Consider the following 26,738-nt stretch of genomic DNA (forward strand, 5'->3'; position numbering starts at 1 on the left):
ACCACGGTGGCACGTGGGACAGCCCAGTGGGAAAGCCTCGAAGGAAAGCCTCGAGGGAAAACCACAGATCCTTTGATCCACATGACGAGAAGTGTGACATTGCTGCTACAGCCTGGAAGGAAAGCGCACGTGCATGCCCCCACTCGAGACGAGGCCTGACTCCCCTGGGGAGACTCCAGATGTACCCAAAGATCCATGTCAGCCCCTGAGAGGAATCCTCGGTTCCGGCCCTGACTCCACACAAGGTTTTTGGCCCCGGTATCGACGGGAGAGGAATCCCGAGAGGCCCCCTAACAACTCGCATGGGGACTGGCCTTTCCTGAGGCCAGCAGGGCGGGTCCCTGAGGTCCCCATCGTAACTCGAGAACACCTGCCACAACTCGAAAAAATCCAGGAAGTTCTCCCTTCCAGGCGAGATGCGGCCTATTTCCCATGAGGCGTCTTGAGACTAATGACACCTAACCTCTGGAACTTCAAAAGGGTCTTTCACACCCTTGCTGCAACTCAAGAAGTTCACCGCCATACCCGTCTCCACTCGAGAGGAAGCACGATGGTCCCGCCCACATCCAGAGGAGCCCCGTTTCCCCTTCGTAGCTGGAGATGTAGGATCCTTTCCCTGCTTTCAACGGGAAAGAATTCCCGGCGTTCCCGTCGCATCTCAAGAGGAGGCACTCTCAACAGGAAAGGCGAGAGGAACTCCATGGCCGTACCACCATTCAAAGAGTCCCCCAGATGTCTCATTCCATTCCAGAGGAACCTCTTTGCCCTGCACTGGCTCATCGTTCACGGCGAGGTTGACTCACACCACAGTGTCACGGGGGACAGCCCAGTAAGAAAGCCACGAGGGAAAACCACAGATCCTTTAATCCACACGAAGGGAAGCGTGACATTGCTGCTACAGCCTGGAAGGAAAGCACCCGTGCATGCCCCCTCTCGAGACGAGGCTTGACTCCCCTGGGGAGACTCCAGAAGTACCCAAAGATCCATGTCAGCCCCTGAGAGGAATCCTCGGTTCCGGCCCTGACTCCACACAAGGTTTTTGGCCCCGGTATCGACGGGAGAGGAATCCCGAGAGTCCCCCTAGCAACTCGCATGGGGACTGGCCTCTCCTGTGGCCACCAGGGCGGGTCCCTGAGGTCCCCGTCGTAACTCGAGAACACCTGCCACAACTCCAGAAAATCCAGGAAGTTCTCCCTTCCAGGCGAGATGAGGACTATTTCCGATGAGGCGTCTGGAGACTAATCACACCTAACCTCTGGTACTTCGAAAGGGTCTTTCACACCCTTGCTGCAACTCAAGAAGTTCACCGCCATACCCGTCTCCACTCGAGAGGACGCACGATGGTCCCGCCCACATCCAGAGGAGCCCCGTTTCCCCCTCGGAGCTCGAGATGAGGGATCCTTTCCCTGTTTTCAACGGGAAAGAATTCCCGGCGTTCCCGGCGCATCTCAAGAGGAGGCACTCTCAACAGGAAAGGCGAGAGGAACTCCATGGTCGTACCACCATTCCAAGAGTCCCCCAGATGTCTCAGTCCATTCCAGAGGAACCTCTTTGCCCTGCACTGGCTCATCTTTCACGCCGAGGATCGACTCACACCACGGTGGCACGTGGGACAGCCCTGTGGGAAAGCCTCGAGGGAAAGCCTCGAGGGAAAACCACAGATCCTTTGATCCACGCCACGGGAAGCGTGACATTGCTGCTACAGCCTGGAAGGAAAGCGCACGTGCATGCCCCCACTCGAGACGAGGCCATACTCCCATGGGGAGACTCCAGAAGTACCCAAAGATCCATGTCAGCCCCTGAGAGGAATCCTCGGTTCCGGCCCTGACTCCACACAAGGTTTTTGGCCCCGGTATCGACGGGAGAGGAATCCCGAGAGGCCCCCTAGCACCTCGCATGGGGACTGGCCTCTCCTGAGGCCACCAGGGCGTGTCCCTGAGGTCCCCGTCGTAACTCGAGAACACCTGCCGCAACTCAAGGAAATCCAGGAAGTTCTCCCTTCCAGGCGAGATGAGGCCAATTTCCGATGAGGTGTCTGGAGACTAATGACACCTAACCTCTGGAACTTCGAAAGGGTCTTTCACACCCTTGCTGCAACTCAAGAAGTTCACCGCCATACCCGTCTCCACTCGAGAGGAAGCAAGATGGTCCCGCCCACATTCAGAGGAGCCCCGTTTCCCCCTCGGAGCTCGAGATCAGGGATCCTTTCCCTGCTTTCAACGGAAAGAATTCCCGGCGATCCCATCGCATCTCAAGAGGAGGCACTCTCAACAGGAAAGGCGAGAGGAACTCCATGGTCGTACCACCATTCCAAGAGTCCCCCAGATGTCTCAGTCCATTCCAGAGGAACCTCTTTGCCCTGCACTGGCTCATCTTTCACGCCGAGGATCCACTCACACCACGGTGGCACGTGGGACAGCCCTGTGGGAAAGCCTCGAGGGAAAGCCTCGAGGGAAAACCACAGATCCTTTGATCCAAGCCACGGGAAGCGTGACATTGCTGCTACAGCCTGGAAGGAAAGCGCACGTGCATGCCCCCACTGTAGACGAGGCCTGACTCCCCTGGGGAGACTCCAGAAGTACCCAAAGATCCATGTCAGCCCCTGAGAGGAATCCTCGGTTCCGGCCCTGACTCCACACAAGGATTTTGGCCCCGGTATCGACGGGAGAGGAATCCCGAGAGGCCCCCTAACACCTCGCATGGGGACTGGCCTCTCCTGAGGCCACCAGGGCGGGTCCCTGAGGTCCCCGTCGTAACTCGAGAACACCTGCCGCAACTCGAGAAAATCCAGGAAGTTCTCCCTTCCAGGCGAGATGAGGCCTATTTGCGATGAGGTGTCTGGAGACTAATGACACCTAACCTCTGGAACTTCGAAAGGGTCTTTCACACCCTTGCTGCAAGTCAAGAAGTTCACCGCCATACCCGTCTCCACTCGAGAGGAAGCACGATGGTCCCGCCCACATCCAGAGGAGCTCCGTTTCCCCCTCGGAGCTCGAGATGAGGGATCCTTTCCCTGCTTTCAACGGGAAAGAATTCCCGGCGTTCCCGTCGCATCTCAAGAGGAGGCACTCTCAACAGGAAAGGCGAGAGGAACTCCATGGTCGTACCACCATTCCAAGAGTCCCCCAGATGTCTCAGTCCATTCCAAAGGAACCTCTTTGCCCTGCACTGGCTCATCTTTCACGCCGAGGATCGACTCACACCACGGTGGCACGTGGGACAGCCCTGTGGGAAAGCCTTGAGGGAAAGCCTCGAGGGAAAACCACAGATCCTTTGATCCAAGCCACGGGAAGCGTGACATTGCTGCTACAGCCTGGAAGGAAAGCGCACGTGCATGCCCCCACTCGAGACGAGGCCTGACTCCCCTGGGGAGACTCCAGAAGTACCCAAAGATCCATGTCAGCCCCTGAGAGGAATCCTCGGTTCCGGCCCTGACTCCACACAAGGTTTTTGGCCCCGGTATCGACGGGAGAGGAATCCCGAGAGGCCCCCTAGCACCTCGCATGGGGAGTGGCCTCTCCTGAGGCCACGAGGGCGGGTCCCTGAGGTCCCCGTCGTAACTCGAGAACACCTGCTGCAACTCGAGAAAATCCAGGAAGTTCTCCCTTCCAGGCGAGATGAGGCCTATTTCCGATGAGGCGTCTGGAGACTAATGACACCTAACCTCTGGAACTTCGAAAGGGTCTTTGACACCCTTGCTGCAACTCAAGAAGTTCACCGCCATACCCGTCTCCACTCGAGAGGAAGCACGATAGTCCCGCCAACATCCAGAGGAGCCCCGTTTCCCCCTCGTAGCTCGAGATGAGGTATCCTTTCCCTGCTTTCAACGGGAAAGAATTCCCGTCGTTCCCGTCGCATCTCAAGAGGAGGCACTCTCAACAGGAAAAGCGAGAGGAACTCCATGGTCGTACCACCATTCCAAGAGTCCCCCAGATGTCTCAGTCCATTCCAGAGGAACCTCTTTGCCCTGCACTGGCTCATCTTTCACGCCGAGGATCGACTCACACCATGGTGGCACGTGGGACAGCCCTGTGGGAAAGCCTCGAGGAAAGCTTCGAGGGAAAACCACAGATCCTTTGATCCACGCCACGGGAAGCGTGACATTGCTGCTACAGCCTGGAAGGAAAGCGCACGTGCATGCCCCCACTCGAGACGAGGCCTGACTCCCCTGGGGAGACTCCAGAAGTACCCAAAGATCCATGTCAGCCCCTGAGAGGAATCCTCGGTTCCGGCCCTGACTCCACACAAGGTTTTTGGACCCGGTATCGACGGGAGAGGAATCCCGAGAGGCCCCCTAGCACCTCGCATGGGGACTGGCCTCTCCTGAGGCCACCAGGGCGTGTCCCTGAGGTCCCCGTCGTAACTCGAGAACACCTGCCGCAACTCAAGAAAATCCAGGAAGTTCTCCCTTCCAGGCGAGATGAGGACTATTTCCGATGAGGCGTCTGGAGACTAATGACACCTAACCTGTGGTACTTCGAAAGGGTCTTTCACACCCTTGCTGCAACTCAAGAAGTTCACCGCCATACCCGTCTCCACTCGAGAGGAAGCACGATGGTCCCGCCCACATCCAGAGGAACCCCGTTTCCCCCTCGGAGCTCGAGATGAGGGATCCTTTCCCTGCTTTCAACGGGAAAGTATTCCCGGCGTTCCCATCGCATCTCAAGAGGAGGCACTCTCAACAGGAAAGGCGAGAGGAACTCCATGGTCGTACCACCATTCCAAGAGTCCCCCAGATGTCTCAGTCCATTCCAGAGGAACCTCTTTGCCCTGCACTGGCTCATCTTTCACGCCGAGGATCGACTCACACCACGGTGGCACGTGGGACAGCCCTGTGGGAAAGCCTCGAGGAAAGCCTCGAGGGAAAACCACAGATCCTTTGATCTACGCCACGGGAAGCGTGACATTGCTGCTACAGCCTGGAAGGAAAGCGCACGTGCATGCCCCCACTCTAGACGAGGCCTGACTCCCCTGGAGAGACTCCAGAAGTACCCAAAGATCCATGTCAGCCCCTGAGAGGAATCCTCGGTTCCGGCCCTGACTCCACACAAGGTTATTGGCCCCGGTATCGACGGGAGAGGAATCCCGAGAGGCCCCCTAACACCTCGCATGGGGACTGGCCTCTCCTGAGGCCACCAGGGCGGGTCCCTGAGGTCCCCGTCGTAACTCGAGAACACCTGCCGCAACTCGAGAAAATCCAGGAAGTTCTCCCTTCCAGGCGAGATGAGGCCTATTTCCGATGAGGTGTCTGGAGACTAATGACACCTAACCTCTGGAACTTCGAAAGGGTCTTTCACACCCTTGCTGCAAGTCAAGAAGTTCACCGCCATACCCGTCTCCACTCGAGAGGAAGCACGATGGTCCCGCCCACATCCAGAGGAGCTCCGTTTCCCCCTCGGAGCTCGAGATGAGGGATCCTTTCCCTGCTTTCAACGGGAAAGAATTCCCGGCGTTCCCGTCGCATCTCAAGAGGAGGCACTCTCAACAGGAAAGGCGAGAGGAACTCCATGGTCGTACCACCATTCCAAGAGTCCCCCAGATGTCTCAGTCCATTCCAAAGGAACCTCTTTGCCCTGCACTGGCTCATCTTTCACGCCGAGGATCGACTCACACCACGGTGGCACGTGGGACACCCCTGAGGGAAAGCCTTGAGGGAAAGCCTCGAGGGAAAACCACAGATCCTTTGATCCAAGCCACGGGAAGGGTGACATTGCTGCTACAGCCTGGAAGGAAAGCGCACGTGCATGCCCCCACTCGAGACGAGGCCTGACTCCCCTGGGGAGACTCCAGAAGTACCCAAAGATCCATGTCAGCCCCTGAGAGGAATCCTCGGTTCCGGCCCTGACTCCACACAAGGTTTTTGGCCCCGGTATCGACGGGAGAGGAATCCCGAGAGGCCCCCTAGCACCTCGCATGGGGACTGGCCTCTCCTGAGGCCACCAGGGCGGGTCCCTGAGGTCCCCGTCGTAACTCGAGAACACCTGCTGCAACTCGAGAAAATCCAGGAAGTTCTCCCTTCCAGGCGAGATGAGGCCTATTTCCGATGAGGCGTCTGGAGACTAATGACACCTAACCTCTGGAACTTCGAAAGGGTCTTTCACACCCTTGCTGCAACTCAAGAAGTTCACCGCCATACCCGTCTCCACTCGAGAGGAAACACGATAGTCCCGCCAACATCCAGAGGAGCCCCGTTTCCCCCTCGGAGCTCGAGATGAGGGATCCTTTCCCTGCTTTCAACGGGAAAGTATTCCCGGCGTTCCCATCGCATCTCAAGAGGAGGCACTCTCAACAGGAAAGGCGAGAGGAACTCCATGGTCGTACCACCATTCCAAGAGTCCCCCAGATGTCTCAGTCCATTCCAGAGGAACCTCTTTGCCCTGCACTGGCTCATCTTTCACGCCGAGGATCGACTCACACCACGGTGGCACGTGGGACAGCCCTGTGGGAAAGCCTCGAAGGAAAGCCTCGAGGGAAAACCACAGATCCTTTGATCCACGCGACGGGAAGCGTGACATTGCTGCTACAGCCTGGAAGGAAGGTGCACGTGCATGCCCCGACTCGAGACGAGGCCTGTCTCCCCTGGCGAGACTCCAGATGTACCCAAAGATCCATATCAGCCCCTGAGAGGAATCCTCGGTTCCGGCCCTGACTCCACACAAGGTTTTTGGCCCCGGTATGGACGGGAGAGGAATCCCGAGAGGCCCCCTAGAAACTCGCATGGGGACTGGCCTCTCCTGAGGCCACCAGGGCGGGTCCCTGAGGTCCCCGTCGTAACTCGATAACACCTGCCGCAACTCGAGAAAATCCAGGAAGTTCTCCCTTCCAGGCGAGATGAGGCCTATTTCCGATGAGGCGTCTGGAGACTAATGACACCTAACCTCTGGAACTTCGAAAGGGTCTTTCACACCCTTGCTGCGACTCAAGAAGTTCACCGCCATACCCGTGTTCACTCGAGAGGAAGCACGATGGTCCCGCCCACATCCAGAGGAGCACCGTTTCCCCCTCGTAGCTCGAGATGAGGGATCCTTTCCCTGCTTTCAACGGGAAAGAATTCCCGGCGTTCCCGTCGCATCTCAAGAGGAGGCACTCTCAACAGGAAAGGCGAGAGGAACTCCATGGTCGTACCACCATTCCAAGAGTCCCCCAGATGTCTCAGTGCATTCCAGAGGAACCTCTTTGCCCTGCACTGGCTCATCTTTCACGCCTAGGATCGACTCACACCACGGTGGCACGTGGGACAGCCCTGTGGGAAAGCCTCGAGGGAAAGCCTCGAGGGAAAACCACAGATCGTTTGATCCACGCGACGGGAAGCGTGACATTGCTGCTACAGCCTGGAAGGAAAGCGCACGTGCATGCCCCCACTCGAGACGAGGCCTGACTCCCCTGGGGAGACTCCAGAAGTACCCAAAGATCCATGTCAGCCCCTGAGAGGAATCCTCGGTTCCGGCCCTGACTCCACCAAAGGGTTTTTTCCCCGGTATCGACGGAAGAGTAATCCCGAGAGGCCCCCTATCAACTCGCATGGGGACTGGCCTCTCCTGAGGCCACCAGGGCGGGTCCCTGAGGTCCCCGTCGTAACTCGAGAACACCTGCCGCAACTCGAGAAATCCAGGAAGTTCTCCCTTCCAGGCGAGATGAGGCCTATTTCCGATGAGGCGTCTGGAGACTAATGACACCTAAACTCTGGAACTTCGAAAGGGTCTTTCACACCCTTGCTGCAACTCAAGAAGTTCACCGCCATACCCGTGTCCACTCAAGAGGAAGCACGATGGTCCCGCCCACATCCAGAGGAGCACCGTTTCCCCCTCGTAGCTCGAGATGAGGGATCCATTCCCTGCTTTCAACGGGAAAGAATTCCCGGCGTTCCCGTCGCATCTCAAGAGGAGGCACTCTCAGCAGGAAAGGCGAGAGGAACTCCATGGTCGTACCACCATTCCAAGAGTCCCCCAGATGTCTCAGTCCATTCCAGAGGAACCTCTTTGCCCTGCACTGGCTCATCTATCACGCCGAGGATCGACTCACACCATGGTGGCACGTGGGACAGCCCTGTGGGAAAGCCTCGATGGAAAGCCACGAGGGAAAACCACAGATCCTTTGATCCACGCGACGGGAAGCGTGACATTGCTGCTACAGCCTGGAAGGAAAGCGCACGTGCATGCCCCCAGTCGAGACGAGGCCTGACTCCCCTGGGGAGACTCCAGAAGTACTCAAAGATCCATGTCAGCCCCTGAGAGGAATCCTCGGTTCCGGCCCTGACTCCACCAAAGGTTTTTGGCCCCGGTATCGACGGGAGAGGAATCCCGAGAGGCCCCCTAGCAACTCGCATGGGGACTGGCCTCTCCTGAGGCCACCAGGGAGGGTCCCTGAGGTCCCCGTCGTAACTCGAGAACACCTGCCGCAACTCGAGAAAATCCAGGAAGTTCTACCTTCCAGGCGAGATGAGGCCTATTTCCGATGAGGCGTCTGGAGACTAATGACACGTAACCTCTGGAACTTCGAAAGGGTCTTTCACACCCTTGCTGCGACTCAAGAAGTTCACCGCCATACCCGTCTCCACTCGAGAGGAAGCACGATGGTCCCGCCCACATCCAGAGGAGCCCCGTTTCCCCCTCGTAGCTCGAGATGAGGGATCCTTTCCCTGCTTTCAACGGGAAAGAATTCCCGGCGTTCCCGTCGCATCTCAAGAGGAGGCACTCTCAACAGGAAAGGCGAGAGGAACTCCATGGTCGTACCACCATTCCAAGAGTCCCCCAGATGTCTCAGTCCATTCCAGAGGAACCTCTTTGCCCTGCACTGGCTCATCTTTCACGCCGAGGATCGACTCACACCACGGAGGCACGTGGGACAGCCCTGTGGGAAAGCCTCGAAGGAAAGCCTCGAGGGAAAACCACAGATCCTTTGATCCACGTGACGGGAAGCGTGACATTGCTGCTACAGCCTGGAAGGAAGGTGCACGTGCATGCCCCGACTCGAGACGAGGCCTGACTCCCCTGGGGAGACTCCAGAAGTACCCAAAGATCCATGTCAGCCCCTGAGAGGAATCCTCGGTTCCGGCCCTGACTCCACCAAAGGGTTTTGGCCCCGGTATCGACGGAAAAGTAATCCCGAGAGGCCCCCTAGCAAATCGCATGGGGACAGGCCTCTCCTGAGGCCACCAGGGCGGGTCCCTGAGGTCCCCGTCGTAACTCGAGAACACCTGCCGCAACTCGAGAAATCCAGGAAGTTCTCCCTTCCAGGCGAGATGAGGCCTATTTCCGATGAGGCGTCTGGAGACTAATGACACCTAAACTCTGGAATTTCGAAAGGGTCTTTCACACCCTTGCTGCAACTCAAGAAGTTCACCGCCATACCCGTGTCCACTCAAGAGGAAGCACGATGGTCCCGCCCACATCCAGAGGAGCACCGTTTCCCCCTCGTAGCTCGAGATGAGGGATCCTTTCCCTGCTTTCAACGGGAAAGAATTCCCGGCGTTCCCGTCGCATCTCAAGAGGAGGCACTCTCAGCAGGAAAGGCGAGAGGAACTCCATGGTCGTACCACCATACCAAGAGTCCCCCAGATGTCTCAGTCCATTCCAGAGGAACCTCTTTGCCCTGCAATGGCTCATCTATCACGCCGAGGATCGACTCACACCATGGTGGCACGTGGGACAGCCCTGTGGGAAAGCCTCGATGGAAAGCCTCGAGGGAAAACCACAGATCCTTTGATCCACGCCACAGGAAGCGTGACATTGATGCTACAGCCTGGAAGGAAAGCGCACGTGCATGCCGCCAGTCGAGACGAGGCCTGACTCCCCTGCGGAGACTCCAGAAGTACTCAAAGATCCATGTCAGCCCCTGAGAGGAATCCTCGGTTCCGGCCCTGACTCCACACAAGGTTTTTGGCCCTGGTATCGACGGGAGAGGAATCCCGAGAGGCCCCCTAGCAACTCGCATGGAGACTGGCCTCTCCTGAGGCCACCAGGGCGGGTCCCTGAGGTCCCCGTCGTAACTCGAGAACACCTGCCGCAACTCGAGAAAATCCAGGAAGTTCTCCCTTCCAGGCGAGATGAGGCCTATTTCCGATGAGGCGTCTGGAGACTAATGACACCTAACCTATGGAACTTCGAAAGGGTCTTTCACACCCTTGCTGCGACTCAAGAAGTTCACCGCCATACCCGTGTCCACTCGAGAGGAAGCACGATGGTCCCGCCCACATCCAGAGGAGCACCGTTTCCCCCTCGTAGCTCGAGATGAGGGAACCTTTCCATGCTTTCAACGGGAAAGAATTCCCGGCGTTCCCGTCGCATCTCAAGAGGAGGCACTCTCAACAGGAAAGGCGAGAGGAACTCCATGGTCGTACCACCATTCCAAGAGTCCCCCAGATGTCTCAGTCCATTCCAGAGGAACCTCTTTGCCCTGCACTGGCTCATCTTTCACGCCGAGGATCGACTCACACCATGGTGGCACGTGGGACAGCCCTGTGGGAAAGCCTCGAGGGAAAGCCTCTAGGGAAAACCACAGATCCTTTGATCCACGCGACGGGAAGCGTGACATTGCTGCTACAGCCTGGAAGGAAAGTGCACGTGCATGCCCCGACTCGAGACGAGGCCTGTCTCCCTTGGCGAGACTCCAGATGTACCCAAAGATCCATATCAGCCCCTGAGAGGAATCCTCGCTTCCGGCCCTGACTCCACACAAGGTTTTTGGCCCCGGTATCGACGGGAGAGGAATCCCGAGAGGCCCCCTAGCAACTCGCATGGGGACTGGCCTCTCCTGATTCCACCAGGGCGGGTCCCTGAGGTCCCCGTCGTAACTCGAGAACACCTGCCGCAACTCGAGAAAATCCAGGAAATTCTCCCTTCCAGGCGAGATGAGGCCTATTTCCGATGAGGCGTCTGGAGACTAATGACACCTAACCTCTGGAACTTCGAAAGGGTCTTTCACACCCTTGCTGCGACTCAAGAAGTTCACCGCCATACCCGTCTCCACTCGAGAGGAAGCACGATGGTCCCGCCCACATCCAGAGGAGCCCCGTTTCCCCCTCGTAGCTCGAGATGAGGGATCCTTTCCCTGCTTTCAACGGGAAAGAATTCCCGGCGTTCCCGTCGCATCTCAAGAGGAGGCACTCTCAACAGGAAAGGCGAGAGGAACTCCATGGTCGTACCACCATTCCAAGAGTCCCCTAGATGTCTCAGTCCATTCCAGAGGAACCTCTTTGCCCTGCACTGGCTCATCTTTCACGCCGAGGATCGACTCACACCACGGTGGCACGTGGGACAGCCCTGTGGGAAAGCCTCGAGGGAAAGCCTCGAGGGAAAACCACAGATCGTTTGATCCACGCGACGGGAAGCGTGACATTGCTGCTACAGCCTGGAAGGAAAGTGCACGTGCATGCCCCGACTCGAGACGAGGCCGGTCTCCCCTGGCGAGACTCCAGATGTACCCAAAGATCCATATCAGCCCCTGAGAGGAATCCTCGGTTCCGGCCCTGACTCCACACAAGGTTTTTGGCCCCGGTATCGACGGGAGAGGAATCCCGAGAGGCCCCCTAGCAACTTGCATGGGGACTGGCGTCTCCTGAGGCCACCAGGGCGGGTCCCTGAGGTCCCCGTCGTCACTCGAGAACACCTGCCGCAACTCGAGAAAATCCAGGAAGTTCTCCCTTCCAGGCGAGATGAGGCCTATTTCCGATGAGGCGTCTGGAGACTAATGACACCTAACCTCTGGAACTTCGAAAGAGTCTTTCACACCCTTGCTGCAACTCAAGAAGTTCACCGCCATACCCGTGTCCACTCAAGAGGAAGCACGATGGTCCCGCCCACATCCAGAGGAGCACCGTTTCCCCCTCGTAGCTCGAAATGAGGGATCCTTTCCCTGCTTTCAACGGGAAAGAATTCCCGGCATTCCCGTCGCATCTCAAGAGCAGGCAATCTCAACAGTAAAGGCGAGAGGAACTCCATGGTCGTACCACCATTCCAAGAGTCCCCCAGATGTCTCAGTCCATTCCAGAGGAATCTCTTTGCCCTGCACTGGCACATCTTTCACTCCGAGGATCGAATCACACCACGGTGGCACGTGGGACAGCCCTGTGGGAAAGCCTCGAGGGAAAGCCTCGAGGGAAAACCACAGATACATTGATCCACGCCACGGGAAGCGTGACATTGCTGCTACAGCCTGGAAGGAAAGCGCACGTGCATGCCCCCACTCGAGACGAGGCCTGACTCCCCTGGGGAGACTCCAGAAGTACCCAAAGATCCATGTCAGCCCCTGAGAGGAATCCTCGGTTCCGGCCCTGACTCCACCAAAGGTTTTTGGCCCCGGTATCGACGGGAGAGGAATCCCGAGAGGCCCCCTAGCGACTCGCATGGGGACTGGCCTCTCCTGAGGCCACCAGGGCGGGTCCCTGAGGTCCCCGTCGTAACTCGAGAACACCTGCCGCAACTCGAGAAAATCCAGGAACTTCTCCCTTCCAGGCGAGATGAGGCCTATTTCCGATGAGGCGTCTGGAGACTAATGACACCTAAACTCTGGAACTTCGAAAGGGTCTTTCACACCCTTGCTGCAACTCAAGAAGTTCACCGCCATACCCGTCTCCACTCGAGAGGAAGCACGATGGTCCCGCCCACATCCAGAGGAGCCCCGTTTCCCCCTCGTAGCTCGAGATGAGGGATCCTTTCCCTGCTTTCAACGGGAAAGAATTCCCGGCGTTCCCGTCGCATCTCAAGAGGAGGCACTCTCAACAGGAAAGGCGAGAGGAACTCCATGGTCGTACCACCATTCCAAGAGTCCCCCAGATGTCTCAGTGCATTCCAAGGAACCTCTTTGCCCTGCACTGGCTCATCTTTCACGCCGAGGATCGACTCACACCACGGTGGCACATGGGACAGCCCTGTGGGAAAGCCTCGAGGGAAAGCCTCGAGGGAAAACCACAGATCCTTTGATCCACGCGACGGGAAGCGTGACATTGCTGCTACAGCCTGGAAGGAAAGTGCACGTGCATGCCCCGACTCGAGACGAGGCCTGTCTCCCCTGGCGAGACTCCAGATATACCCAAAGATCCATATCAGCCCCTGAGAGGAATCCTCGGTTCCGGCCCTGACTCCACACAAGGTTTTTGGCCCCGGTATCGACGGGAGAGGAATCCCGAGAGGCCCCCTAGCAACTCGCATGGGGACTGGCGTCTCCTGAGGCCACCAGGGCGGGTCCCTGAGGTCCCCGTCGTAACTCGAGAACACCTGCCGCAACTCGAGAAAATCCAGGAAGTTCTCCCTTCCAGGCGAGATGAGGCCTATTTCTGATGAGGCGTCTGGAGACTAATGACACCTAACCTCTGGAACTTCGAAAGAGTCTTTCACACCCTTGCTGCAACTCAAGAAGTTCACCGCCATACCCGTGTCCACTCAAGAGGAAGCACGATGGTCCCGCCCACATCCAGAGGAGCACCGATTCCCCCTCGTAGCTCGAGATGAGGGTTCCTTTCCCTGCTTTCAACGGGAAAGAATTCCCGGCGTTCCCGTCGCATCTCAAGAGCAGGCACTCTCAACAGGAAAGGCGAGAGGAACTCCATGGTCGTACCACCATTCCAAGAGTCCCCCAGATGTCTCAGTCCATTCCAAAGGAACCTCTTTGCCCTGCACTGGCACATCTTTCACGCCGACGATCGAATCACACCACGGTGGCACGTGGGACAGCCCTGTGGGAAAGCCTCGAGGGAAAGCCTCGAGGGAAAACCACAGATCCTTTGATCCACGGCACGGGAAGCGTGACATTGCTGCTACAGCCTGGAAGGAAAGCGCACGTGCATGCCCCCACTCGAGACGAGGCCTGACTCCCCTGGGGAGACTCCAGAAGTACCCAAAGATCCATGTCAGCCCCTGAGAGGAATCCTCGGTTCCGGCCCTGACTCCACCAAATGTTTTTGGCCCCGGTATCGACGGGAGAGGAATCCCGAGAGGCCCCCTAGCAACTCGCATGGGGACTGGCCTCTCCTGAGGCCACCAGGGCGGGTCCCTGAGGTCCCCGTCGTAACTCGAGAACACCTGCCGCAACTCGAGAAATCCAGGAAGTTCTCCCTTCCAGGCGAGATGAGGCCTATTTCCGATGAGGCGTCTGGAGACTAATGACACCTAAACTCTGGAATTTCGAAAGGGTCTTTCACACCCTTGCTGCAACTCAAGAAGTTCACCGCCATACCCGTGTCCACTCAAGAGGAAGCACGATGGTCCCGCCCACATCCAGAGGAGCACCGTTTCCCCCTCGTAGCTCGAGATGAGGGATCCTTTCCCTGCTTTCAACGGGAAAGAATTCCCGGCGTTCCCGTCGCATCTCAAGAGGAGGCACTCTCAGCAGGAAAAGCGAGAGGAACTCCATGGTCGTACCACCATACCAAGAGTCCCCCAGATGTCTCAGTCCATTCCAGAGGAACCTCTTTGCCCTGCACTGGCTCATCTATCACGCCGAGGATCGACTCACACCATGGTGGCACGTGGGACAGCCCTGTGGGAAAGCCTCGATGGAAAGCCTCGAGGGAAAACCACAGATCCTTTGATCCACGCCACGGGAAGCGTGACATTGATGCTACAGCCTGGAAGGAAAGCGCACGTGCATGCCCCCAGTCGAGACGAGGCCTGACTCCCCTGGGGAGACTCCAGAAGTACTCAAAGATCCATGTCAGCCCCTGAGAGGAATCCTCGGTTCCGGCCCTGACTCCACACAAGGTTTTTGGCCCTGGTATCGACGGGAGAGGAATCCCGAGAGGCCCCCTAGCAACTCGCATGGAGACTGGCCTCTCCTGAGGCCACCAGGGCGGGTCCCTGAGGTCCCCGTCGTAACTCGAGAACACCTGCCGCAACTCGAGAAAATCCAGGAAGTTCTCCCTTCCAGGCGAGATGAGGCCTATTTCCGATGAGGCGTCTGGAGACTAATGACACCTAACCTATGGAACTTCGAAAGGGTCTTTCACACCCTTGCTGCAACTCAAGAAGTTCACCGCCATACCCGTGTCCACTCGAGAGGAAGCACGATGGTCCCGCCCACATCCAGAGGAGCACCGTTTCCCCCTCGTAGCTCGAGATGAGGGAACCTTTCCATGCTTTCAACGGGAAAGAATTCCCGGCGTTCCCGTCGCATCTCAAGAGGAGGCACTCTCAACAGGAAAGGCGAGAGGAACTCCATGGTCGTACCACCATTCCAAGAGTCCCCCAGATGTCTCAGTCCATTCCAGAGGAACCTCTTTGCCCTGCACTGGCTCATCTTTCACGCCGAGGATCGACTCACACCATGGTGGCACGTGGGACAGCCCTGTGGGAAAGCCTCGAGGGAAAGCCTCGAGGGAAAACCACAGATCCTTTGATCCACGCGACGGGAAGCGTGACATTGCTGCTACAGCCTGGAAGGAAAGTGCACGTGCATGCCCCGACTCGAGACGAGGCCTGTCTCCCCTGGCGAGACTCCAGATGTACCCAAAGATCCATATCAGCCCCTGAGAGGAATCCTCGCTTCCGGACCTGACTCCACACAAGGTTTTTGGCCCCGGTATCGACGGGAGAGGAATCCCGAGAGGCCCCCTAGCAACTCGCATGGGGACTGGCCTCTCCTGATTCCACCAGGGCGGGTCCCTGAGGTCCCCGTCGTAACTCGAGAACACCTGCCGCAACTCGAGAAAATCCAGGAAATTCTCCCTTCCAGGCGAGATGAGGCCTATTTCCGATGAGGCGTCTGGAGACTAATGACACGTAACCTCTGGAACTTCGAAAGGGTCTTTCACACCCTTGCTGCGACTCAAGAAGTTCATCGCCATACCCGTCTCCACTCGAGAGGAAGCACGATGGTCCCGCCCACATCCAGAGGAGCCCCGTTTCCCCCTCGTAGCTCGAGATGAGGGATCCTTTCCCTGCTTTCAACGGGAAAGAATTCCCGGCGTTCCCGTCGCATCTCAAGAGGAGGCACTCTCAACAGGAAAGGCGAGAGGAACTCCATGGTCGTACCACCATTCCAAGAGTCCCCTAGATGTCTCAGTCCATTCCAGAGGAACCTCTTTGCCCTGCACTGGCTCATCTTTCACGCCTAGGATCGACTCACACCACGGTGGCACGTGGGACAGCCCTGTGGGAAAGCCTCGAGGGAAAGCCTCGAGGGAAAACCACAGATCCTTTGATCCACGCGACGGGAAGCGTGACATTGCTGCTACAGCCTGGAAGGAAAGTGCACGTGCATGCCCCGACTCGAGACGAGGCCGGTCTCCCCTGGCGAGACTCCAGATGTACCCAAAGATCCATATCAGCCCCTGAGAGGAATCCTCGGTTCCGGCCCTGACTCCACACAAGGTTTTCGGCCCCGGTATCGACGGGAGAGGAATCCCGAGAGGCCCCCTAGCAACTCGCATGGGGACTGGCGTCTCCTGAGGCCACCAGGGCGGGTCCCTGAGGTCCCCGTCGTCACTCGAGAACACCTGCCGCAACTCGAGAAAATCCAGGAAGTTCTCCCTTCCAGGCGAGATGAGGCCTATTTCCGATGAGGCGTCTGGAGACTAATGACACCTAACCTCTGGAACTTCGAAAGAGTCTTTCACACCCTTGCTGCAACTCAAGAAGTTCACCGCCATACCCGTGTCCACTCAAGAGGAAGCACGATGGTCCCGCCCACATCCAGAGGAGCACCGTTTCTCCCTCGTAGCTCGAAATGAGGGATCCTTTCCCTGCTTTCAACGGGAAAGAATTCCCGGCGTTCCCGTCGCATCTCAAGAGCAGGCAATCTCAACAGGAAAGGCGAGAGGAACTCCATGGTCGTACCACCATTCCAAGAGTCCCCCAGATGTCTCAGTCCATTCCAGAGGAACCTCTTTGCCCTGCACTGGCACATCTTTCACGCCGAGGATCGAATCACACCACGGTGGCACGTGGGACAGCCCTGTGGGAAAGCCTCGAGGAAAAGCCTCGAGGGAAAACCACAGATCCTTTGATCCACGCGACGGGAAGCGTGACATTGCTGCTACAGCCTGGAAGGAAAGCGCACGTGCATGCCCCCAGTCGAGACGAGGCCTGACTCCCCTGGGGAGACTCCAAAAGTACTCAAAGATCCATGTCAGCCCCTGAGAGGAATCCTCGGTTCCGGCCCTGACTCCACCAAAGGTTTTTGGCCCCGGTATCGACGGGAGAGGAATCCCGATAGGCCCCCTAGCAACTCGCATGGGGACCGGCCTCTCCTGAGGCCACCAGGGCGGGTCCCTGAGGTCCCCGTCGTAACTCGAGAACACCTGCCGCAACTCGAGAAAATCCAGGAAGTTCTCCCTTCCAGGCGAGATGAGGCCTATTTCCGATGAGGCGTCTGGAGACTAATGACACCTAACCTCTGGAACTTCGAAAGGGTCTTTCACACCCTTGCTGCGACTCAAGAAGTTCACCGCCATACCCGTGTCCACTCGAGAGGAATCACGATGGTCCCGCCCACATCCAGAGGAGCCCCGTTTCCCCCTCGTAGCTCGAGATGAGGGAACCTTTCCATGCTTTCAACGGGAAAGAATTCCCGGCGTTCCCGTCGCATCTCAAGAGGAGGCACTCTCAACAGGAAAGGCGAGAGGAACTCCATGGTCGTACCACCATTCCAAGAGTCACCCAGATGTCTCAGTCCATTCCAGAGGAACCTCTTTGCCCTGCACTGGCTCACCTTTCACGCCGAGGATCGACTCACACCATGGTGGCACGTGGGACAGCCCTGGGGGAAAGCCTCGTGGGAAAGCCTCGAGGGAAAACCACAGATCCTTTGATCCACGCGACGGGAAGCGTGACATTGCTGCTACAGCCTGGAAGGAAAGTGCACGTGCATGCCCCGACTCAAGACGAGGCCTGTCTCCCCTGGTGAGACTCCAGATGTACCCAAAGATCCATATCAGCCCCTGAGAGGAATCCTCGGTTCCGGCCCTGACTCCACACAAGGTTTTTGGCCCCGGTATCGACGGGAGAGGAATCCCGAGAGGCCCCCTAGCAACTCGCATGGGGACTGGCGTCTCCTGAGGCCACCAGGGCGGGTCCCTGAGGTCCCCGTCGTAACTCGAGAACACCTGCCACAACTGGAGAAAATCCAGGAAGTTCTCCCTTCCAGGCGAGATGAGGCCTATTTCTGATGAGGCGTCTGGAGACTAATGACACCTAACCTCTGGAACTTCGAAAGGGTCTTTCACACCCTTGCTGCAACTCAAGAAGTTCACCGCCATACCCGTGTCCACTCAAGAGGAAGCACGATGGTCCCGCCCACATCCAGAGGAGCACCGTTTCCCCCTCGTAGCTCGAGATGAGGGATCCTTTCCCTGCTTTCAACGGGAAAGAATTCCCGGCGTTCCCCTCGCATCTCAAGAGCAGGCACTCTCAACAGGAAAGGCGAGAGGAACTCCATGGTCGTACCACCATTCCAAGAGTCCCCCAGATGTCTCAGTCCATTCCAGAGGAACCTCTTTGCCCTGCACTGGCACATCTTTCACGCCGAGGATCGAATCACACCACGGTGTCACGTGGGACAGCCCTGTGGGAAAGCCTCGAGGGAAAGCCTCGAGGGAAAACCACAGATCCTTTGATCCACGCCACGGGAAGCGTGAAATTGCTGCTACAGCCTGGAAGGAAAGCGCATGAGCATGCCCCCACTCGAGACGAGGCCTGACTCCCCTGGGGAGACTCCAGAAGTATTCAAAGATCCATGTCAGCCCCTGAGAGGAATCCTCGGTTCCGGCCCTGACTCCAACAAATGTTTTTGGCCGCGGTATGGACGGGAGAGGAATCCCGAGAGGCCTCCTAGCAACTCGCATGTGGACTGGCCTCTCCTGAGGCCACCAGGGCGGGTCCCTGAGGTCCCCGTCGTAACTCGAGAACACCTGCCGCAACTCGAGAAAATCCAGGAAGTTCTCCCTTCCAGGCGAGATGAGGCCTATTTCCGATGAGGCGGCTGGAGACTAATGACACCTAACCTCTGGAACTTCGAAAGGGTCTTTCACACCCTTGCTGCAACTCAAGAAGTTCACCGCCATACCCGTGTCCTCTCAAGAGGAAGCACGATGGTCCCGCCCACATCCAGAGGAGCACCGTTTCCCCCTCGTAGCTCGAGATGAGGGATCCTTTCCCTGCTTTCAACGGGAAAGAATTCCCGGCGTTCCCGTCGCATCTCAAGAGGAGGCACTCTCAACAGGAAAGGCGAGAGGAACTCCATGGTCGTACCACCATTCCAAGAGTCCCCCAGATGTCTCAGTGCATTCCAGAGGAACCTCTTTGCCCTGCACTGGCTCATCTTTCACGCCGAGGATCGACTCACACCACGGTGGCACGTGGGACAGCCCTGTGGGAAAGCCTCGAGGGAAAGCCTCGAGGGAATACCACAGATCCTTTGATCCACGCGACGGGAAGCGTGACATTGCTGCTACAGCCTGGAAGGAAAGCGCACGTACATGCCCCCACTCGAGACGAGGCCTGACTCCCCTGGGGAGACTCCAGAAGTACCCAAAGATCCATGTCAGCCCCTGAGAGGAATCCTCGGTTCCGGCCCTGACTCCACCAAAGGGTTTTGGCCCCGGTATCGACGGAAGAGTAATCCCGAGAGGCCCCCTAGCAACTCGCATGGGGACTGGCCTCTCCTGAAGCCACCAGGGCGGGTCCCTCAGGTCCCCGTCGTAACTCGAGAACACCTGCCGCAACTCGAGAAATCCAGAAAGTTCTCCCTTCCAGGCGAGATGAGGCCTATTTCCGATGAGGCGTCTGGAGACTAATGACACCTAAACTCTGGAACTTCGAAAGGGTCTTTCACACCCTTGCTGCAACTCAAGAAGTTCACCGCCATACCCGTGTCCACTCAAGAGGAAGCACGATGGTCCCGCCCACATCCAGAGGAGCACCGTTTCCCCCTCGTAGCTCGAGATGAGGGATCCTTTCCCTGCTTTCAACGGGAAAGAATTCCCTCCGTTCCCGTCGCATCTCAAGAGGAGGCACTCTCAGCAGGAAAGGCGAGAGGAACTCCATGGTCGTACCACCATTCCAAGAGTCCCCCAGATGTCTCAGTCCATTCCAGAGGAACCTCTTTGCCCAGCACTGGCTCATCTATCACGCCGAGGATCGACTCACACCATGGTGGCACGTGGGACAGCCCTGTGGGAAAGCCTCGATGGAAAGCCTCGAGGGAAAACCACAGATCCTTTGATCCACGCCACGGGAAGCGTGACATTGCTGCTACAGCCTGGAAGGAAAGCGCACGTGCATGCCCCCAGTCGAGACGAGGCCTGAATCCCCTGGGGAGACTCCAGAAGTACTCAAAGATCCATGTCAGCCCCTGAGAGGAATCCTCGGTTCCGGCCCTTACTCCACCAAAGGTTTTTGGCCCCGGTATCGACGGGAGAGGAATCCCGAGAGGCCCCCTAGCAACTCGCATGGGGACTGGCCTCTCCTGAGGCCACCAGGGAGGGTCCCTGAGGTCCCCGTCTTAACTCGAGAACACCTGCTGCAACTCGAGAAAATCCAGGAAGTTCTCCCTTCCAGGCGAGATGAGGCCTATTTCCGATGAGGCGTCTGGAGACTAATGACACCTAACCTCTGGAACTTCGAAAGGGTCTTTCACACCCTTGCTGCAACTCAAGAAGTTCACCGCCATACCCGTGTCCACTCGAGAGGAAGCACGATGGTCCCACCCACATCCAGAGGAGCACCGTTTCCCCCTCGTAGCTCGAAATGAGGGAACCTTTCCATGCTTTCAACGGGAAAGAATTCCCGGCGTTCCCGTCGCATCTCAAGAGGAGGCACTCTCAGCAGGAAAGGCGAGAGGAACTCCATGGTCGTACCACCATTCCAAGAGTCCCCCAGATGTCTCAGTCCATTCCAGAGGAACCTCTTTGCCCTGCACTGGCTCATGTATCACGCCGAGGATCGACTCACACCATGGTGGCACGTGGGACAGCCCTGTGGGAAAGCCTCGATGGAAAGCCTCGAGGGAAAACCACAGATCCTTTGATCCACGCCACGGGAAGCGTCACATTGCTGCTACAGCCTGGAAGGAAAGCGCACGTGCATGCCCCCAGTCGAGACGAGGCCTGACTCCCCTAGGGAGACTCCAGAAGTACTCAAAGATCCATGTCAGCCCCTGAGAGGAATCCTCGGTTCCGGCCCTGACTCCACCAAAGGTTTTTGGCCCCGGTATCGAAGGGAGAGGAATCCCGAGAGGCCCCCTAGCAACTCGCATGGGGACTGGCCTCTCCTGAGGCCACCAGGGCGGGTCCCTGAGGTCCCCGTCGTAACTTGAGAACACCTGCCGCAACTCGAGAAAATCCAGGAAGTTCTCCCTTCCAGGCGAGATGAGGCCTATTTCCGATGAGGCGTCTGGAGACTAATGACACCTAACCTCTGGAACTTCGAAAGGGTCTTTCACACCCTTGCTGCGACTCAAGAAGTTCACCGCCATACCCGTGTCCACTCGAGAGGAAGCACGATGGTCCCGTCCACATCCAGAGGAGCACCGTTTCCCCTTCGTAGCTCGAGATGAGGGAACCTTTCCATGCTTTCAACGGGAAAGAATTCCCGGCGTTCCCGTCGCATCTCAAGAGGAGGCACTCTCAACAGGAAAGGCGAGAGGAACTCCATGGTCGAACCACCATTCCAAGAGTCCCCCAGATGTCTCAGTCCATTCCAGAGGAACCTCTTTGCCCTGCACTGGCTCATCTATCACGCCGAGGATCGACTCACACCACGGTGGCACGTGGGACAGCCCTGTGGGAAAGCCTCGAGGGAAAGCCTCGAGGGAAAACCACAGATCGTTTGATCCACGCGACGGGAAGCGTGACATTGCTGCTACAGCCTGGAAGGAAAGCGCACGTGCATGCCCCCACTCGAGACGAGGCCTGACTCCCCTGGGGAGACTCCAGAAGTACCCAAAGATCCATGTCAGCCCCTGAGAGGAATCCTCGGTTCCGGCCCTGACTCCACCGAAGGGTTTTGGCCCCGGTATCGACGGAAGAGTAATCCCGAGAGGCCCCCTAGCAACTCGCATGGGGACTGGCCTCTCCTGAGGCCACCAGGGCGGGTCCCTGAGGTCGCCGTCGTAAGTCGAGAACACCTGCCGCATCTCGAGAAATCCAGGAAGTTCTCCCTTCCAGGCGAGATGAGGCCTATTTCCGATGAGGCGTCTGGAGACTAATGACACCTAACCTCTGGAACTTCGAAAGGGTCTTTCACACCCTTGCTGCAACTCAAGAAGTTCACCGCCATACCCGTGTCCACTCGAGAGGAAGCATGATGGTCCCGCCCACATCCAGAGGAGCACCGTTTCCCCCTCGTAGCTCGAGATGAGGGAACCTTTCCATGCTTTCAACGGGAAAGAATTCCCGGCGTTCCCGTCGCATCTCAAGAGGAGGCACTCTCAACAGGAAAGGCGAGAGGAACTCCATGGTCGTACCACCATTCCAAGAGTCCCCCAGATGTCTCAGTCCATTCCAGAGGAATCTCTTTGCCCTGCACTGGCTCATCTTTCACGCCGAGGATCGACTCACACCATGGTGGCACGTGCGACAGCCCTGTGGGAAAGCCTCGAGGGAAAGCCTCGAGGGAAAACCACAGATCCTTTGATCCACGCGACGGGAAGCGTGACATTGCTGCTACAGCCTGGAAGGAAAGTGCACGTGCATGCCCCGACTAAAGACGAGGCCTGTCTCCCCTGGCGAGACTCCAGATGTACCCAAAGATCCATATCAGCCCCTGAGAGGAATCCTCGGTTCCGGCCCTGACTCCACACAAGGTTTTTGGCCCCGGTATCGACGGGAGAGGAATCCCGAGAGGCCCCCTAGCAACTCGCATGGGGACCGGCCTCTCCTGAGGCCACCAGGGCGGGTCCCTGAGGTCCCCGTCGTAACTCGAGAACACCTGCCGCAACTCGAGAAAATCCAGGAAGTTCTCCCTTCCAGGCGAGATGAGGCCTATTTCCGATGAGGCGTCTGGAGACTAATGACACCTAACCTCTGGAACTTCGAAAGGGTCTTTCACACCCTTGCTGCAACTCAAGAAGTTCACCGCCATACCCGTGTCCACTCGAGAGGGAGCACGATGGTCCCTCCCACATCCAGAGGAGCACCGTTTCCCCCTCGGAGCTCGAGATGAGGGATCCTTTCCCTGCTTTCAACGGGAAAGAATTCCCGGCGTTCCCGTCGCATCTCAAGAGCAGGCACTCTCAACAGGAAAGGCGAGAGGAACTCCATGGTCGTACCACCATTCCAAGAGTCCCCCAGATGTCTCAGTCCATTCCAGAGGAACCTCTTTGCCCTGCACTGGCACATCTTTCACGCCGAGGATCGAATCACACCACGGTGGCACGTGGGACAGCCCTGTGGGAAAGCCTCGAGGGAAAGCCTCGAGGGAAAACCACAGATCCTTTGATCCACGCGACGGGAAGCGTGACATTGCTGCTACAGCCTGGAAGGAAAGCGCATGTGCATGCCCCCACTCGAGACGAGGCCTGACTCCCCTGGGGAGACTCCAGAAGTACTCAAAGATCCATGTCAGCCCCTGAGAGGAATCCTCGGTTCCGGCCCTGACTCCACCAAATGTTTTTGGCCCCGGTTTCGACGGGAGAGGAATCCCGAGAGGCCTCCTAGCAACTCGCATGGGGACTGCCCTCTCCTAAGGCCACCAGGGCGGGTCCCTGAGGTCCCCGTCGTAACTCGAGAACACCTGCCGCAACTCGAGAAAATCCAGGAAGTTCTCCCTTCCAGGCGAGATGAGGCCTATTTCCGATGAGGCGTCTGGAGACTAATGACACCTAACCTCTGGAACTTCGAAAGGGTCTTTCACAACCTTGCTGCAACTCAAGAAGTTCACCGCCATATCCGTCTCCACTCGAAAGGAAACATGATGGTCCCGCCCACATCCAGAGGAGCCCCGTTTGCCCCTCGTAGCTCGAGATGAGGGATCCTTTCCCTGCTATCAACGGGAAAGTATTTTCGGCGTTCCCGTCGCATCTCAAGAGGAGGCACTCTCAACAGGAAAGACGAGAGGAACTCCATGGTCGTACCACCATTCCAAGAGTCCCCGAGATTTCTCAGTCCATTCCAGAGGAACCTCTTTGCCCTGCACTGGCTCATCTTTCACGCCGAGGATCGACTCACACCAGGGTGGCACGTGGGACAGCCCTGTGGGAAAGCCTCGAGGGAAAACCACAGATCCTTTGATCCACGCGACGGGAAGCGTGACATTGCTGCTACAGCCTGGAAGGAAAGCGCACGTGCATGCCCCCACTCGAGACGAGGCCTGACACTCCTGGGGAGACTCCGGAAGTACCCAAAGATCCATGTCATTCCCTGAGAGGAATCCTCGGTTCCGGCCCTGACTCCACACAAAGTTTTTGGCCCCCGTATCCACGGGAGAGGAATCCCGAGAGGCCCCCGAGCAACTCGCATGGGGACTGGCCTTTCCTGAGGCCACCAGGGCGGGTCCCTGAGGTCCCCGTCGTAACTCGAGAACACCTGCCGCAACTCGAGAAAATCCAGGAAGTTCTCCCTTCCAGGCGAGATGAGGCCTATTTCCGATGAGGCGTCTGGAGACTAATGACACCGAACCTCTGGAACTTCGAAAGGGTCTTTCACACCCTTGCTGCAACTCAAGAAGTTCACCGCCATACCCGTCTCCACTCGAGAGGAAACACGATGGTCCCGCCCACATCCAGAGGAGCCCCGTTTCCCCCTCGGAGCTCGAGATGAGGGATCCTTTCCCTGCTATCAACGGGAAAGAATTCCCGGCGTTCCCGTCGCATCTCAAGAGGAGGCACTCTCAATAGGAAAGATGAGAGGAACTCCATGGTCGATCCACCATTCCAAGAGTCCCCGAGATTTCTCAGTCCATTCCAGAGGAAACTCTTTGCCCTGCACTGGCTCATCTTTCACGCCGAGGGTTGACTCACACCACGGTGGCACGTGGGACAGCCCTGTGGGAAAGCCTCGAGGGAAAGCCTCGAGGGAAAACCACAGATCCTTTGATCCACGAGCCGGGAACCGTGACATTGCTGCTACAGCCTGGAAGGAAAGCGCACGTGCATGCCCCCACTCGAGACGAGTCCTGACTCCCCTGGGGAGACTCCAGAAGTACCCAAAGATCCATGTCAGCCCGTGAGAGGAATCCTCAGTTCCGGCCCTGACTCCACACAAGGTTTTTGGCCCCGGTATCGACGGGAGAGGAATCCCGAGAGGCCCCCTAGAAACTAGCATGGGGACTGGCCGTTCCTGAGGCCACCAGGGCGGGTCCCTGTGGTCCCCGTCGTAAATCGAAAACACCTGCCGCAACTCGAGAAAATTCAGGAAGTTCTCCTTTCCAGGCGAAATGAGGCCTATTTCCGATGAGGCGTCTGGAGACTAATGACACCTAACCTCTGGAACTTCGAAAGGGTCTTTCACACCCTTGCTGCAACTCAAGAATTTCACCGCCATACCCGTCTCCACTCGAAAGGAAGCACGATGGTCCCGCCCACATCGAGATGAGCCCCGTTTCCCCCTCGTAGCTCGAGATGAGGGATCCTTTCCCTGCTTTCAACGGGAAAGAATTCCCGGCGTTCCCGTCGCATCTCAAGAGGAGGCACTCTCAACAGGAAACGCGAGAGGAACTCCATGGTCGTACCACCATTCCAAGAGTCCCCCAGATGTCTCAGTCCATTCCAGAGGAACCTGTTTGGCCTGCACTGGCACATCTTTCACGCCGAGGATCGACTCACACAACGGTGGCACGTGAGACAGCCCTGTGGGAAAGCCTCGAGGGAAAGCCTCGAGGGAAAACCACAGATCCTTTGATCCACGCCACGGGAAGCGTGACATTGCTGCTACAGCCTGGAAGGAAGGCGCACGTGCATGCCCCCACTCGAGACGAGGCCTGACCCCCCTGGGGAGACTCCAGAAGTACCCAAAGACCCATGTCAGCCCCTGAGAGGAATCCTCGGTTCCGGCCCTGACGCCACAGAAGGATTTTGGCCCCGGTATCGACGGGAGAGGAATCCCGAGAGGCCCCCGAGCAACTCGCATGGGGACTGGCCTTTCCTGAGGACACCAGGGCGGGTCCCTGAAGTCCCCGTCGTAACTCGAGAACACCTGCCGCAACTCGTGAAAATCCAGGAAGTTCTCCCTTCCAGGCGAGATGAGGCCTATTTCCGATGAGGCGTCTGGAGACTAATGACACCGAACCTCTGGAACTTCGAAAGGGTCTTTCACACCCTTGCTGCAACTCAAGAAGTTCACCGCCATACCCGTCTCCACTCGACAGGAAACACGATGGTCCCGCCCACATCCAGAGGAGCCCCGTTTCCCCCTCGTAGCTCGAGATGAGGGATCCTTTCCCTGCTATCAACGGGAAAGAATTCCCGGCGTTCCCGTCGCATCTCAAGAGGAGGCACTCTCAACAGGAAAGATGAGAGGAACTCCATGGTCGTATCACCATTCCAAGAGTCCCCGAGATTTCTCAGTCCATTCCAGAGGAAACTCTTTGCCCTGCACTGGCTCATCTTTCACGCCGAGGATCGACTCACACCATGGTGGCACGTGGGACAGCCCTGTGGGAAAGCCTCGAGGGAAAGCCTCGAGGGAAAACCACAGATCCTTTGATCCACGCGACGGGAAGCATGACATTGCTGCTACAGCCTGGAAGGAAAGCGCACGTGCATGCCCCCACTCGAGACGAGTCCTGACTCCCCTGGGGAGACTCCAGAAGTACCCAAAGATCCATGTCAGCCCCTGAGAGGAATCCTCGGTTCCGGCCCTGACTCCACAC

This window comes from Capricornis sumatraensis, chromosome 6, assembly GCF_032405125.1.
Source record: "Capricornis sumatraensis isolate serow.1 chromosome 6, serow.2, whole genome shotgun sequence".
Lineage (NCBI taxonomy): Eukaryota > Metazoa > Chordata > Mammalia > Artiodactyla > Bovidae > Capricornis > Capricornis sumatraensis.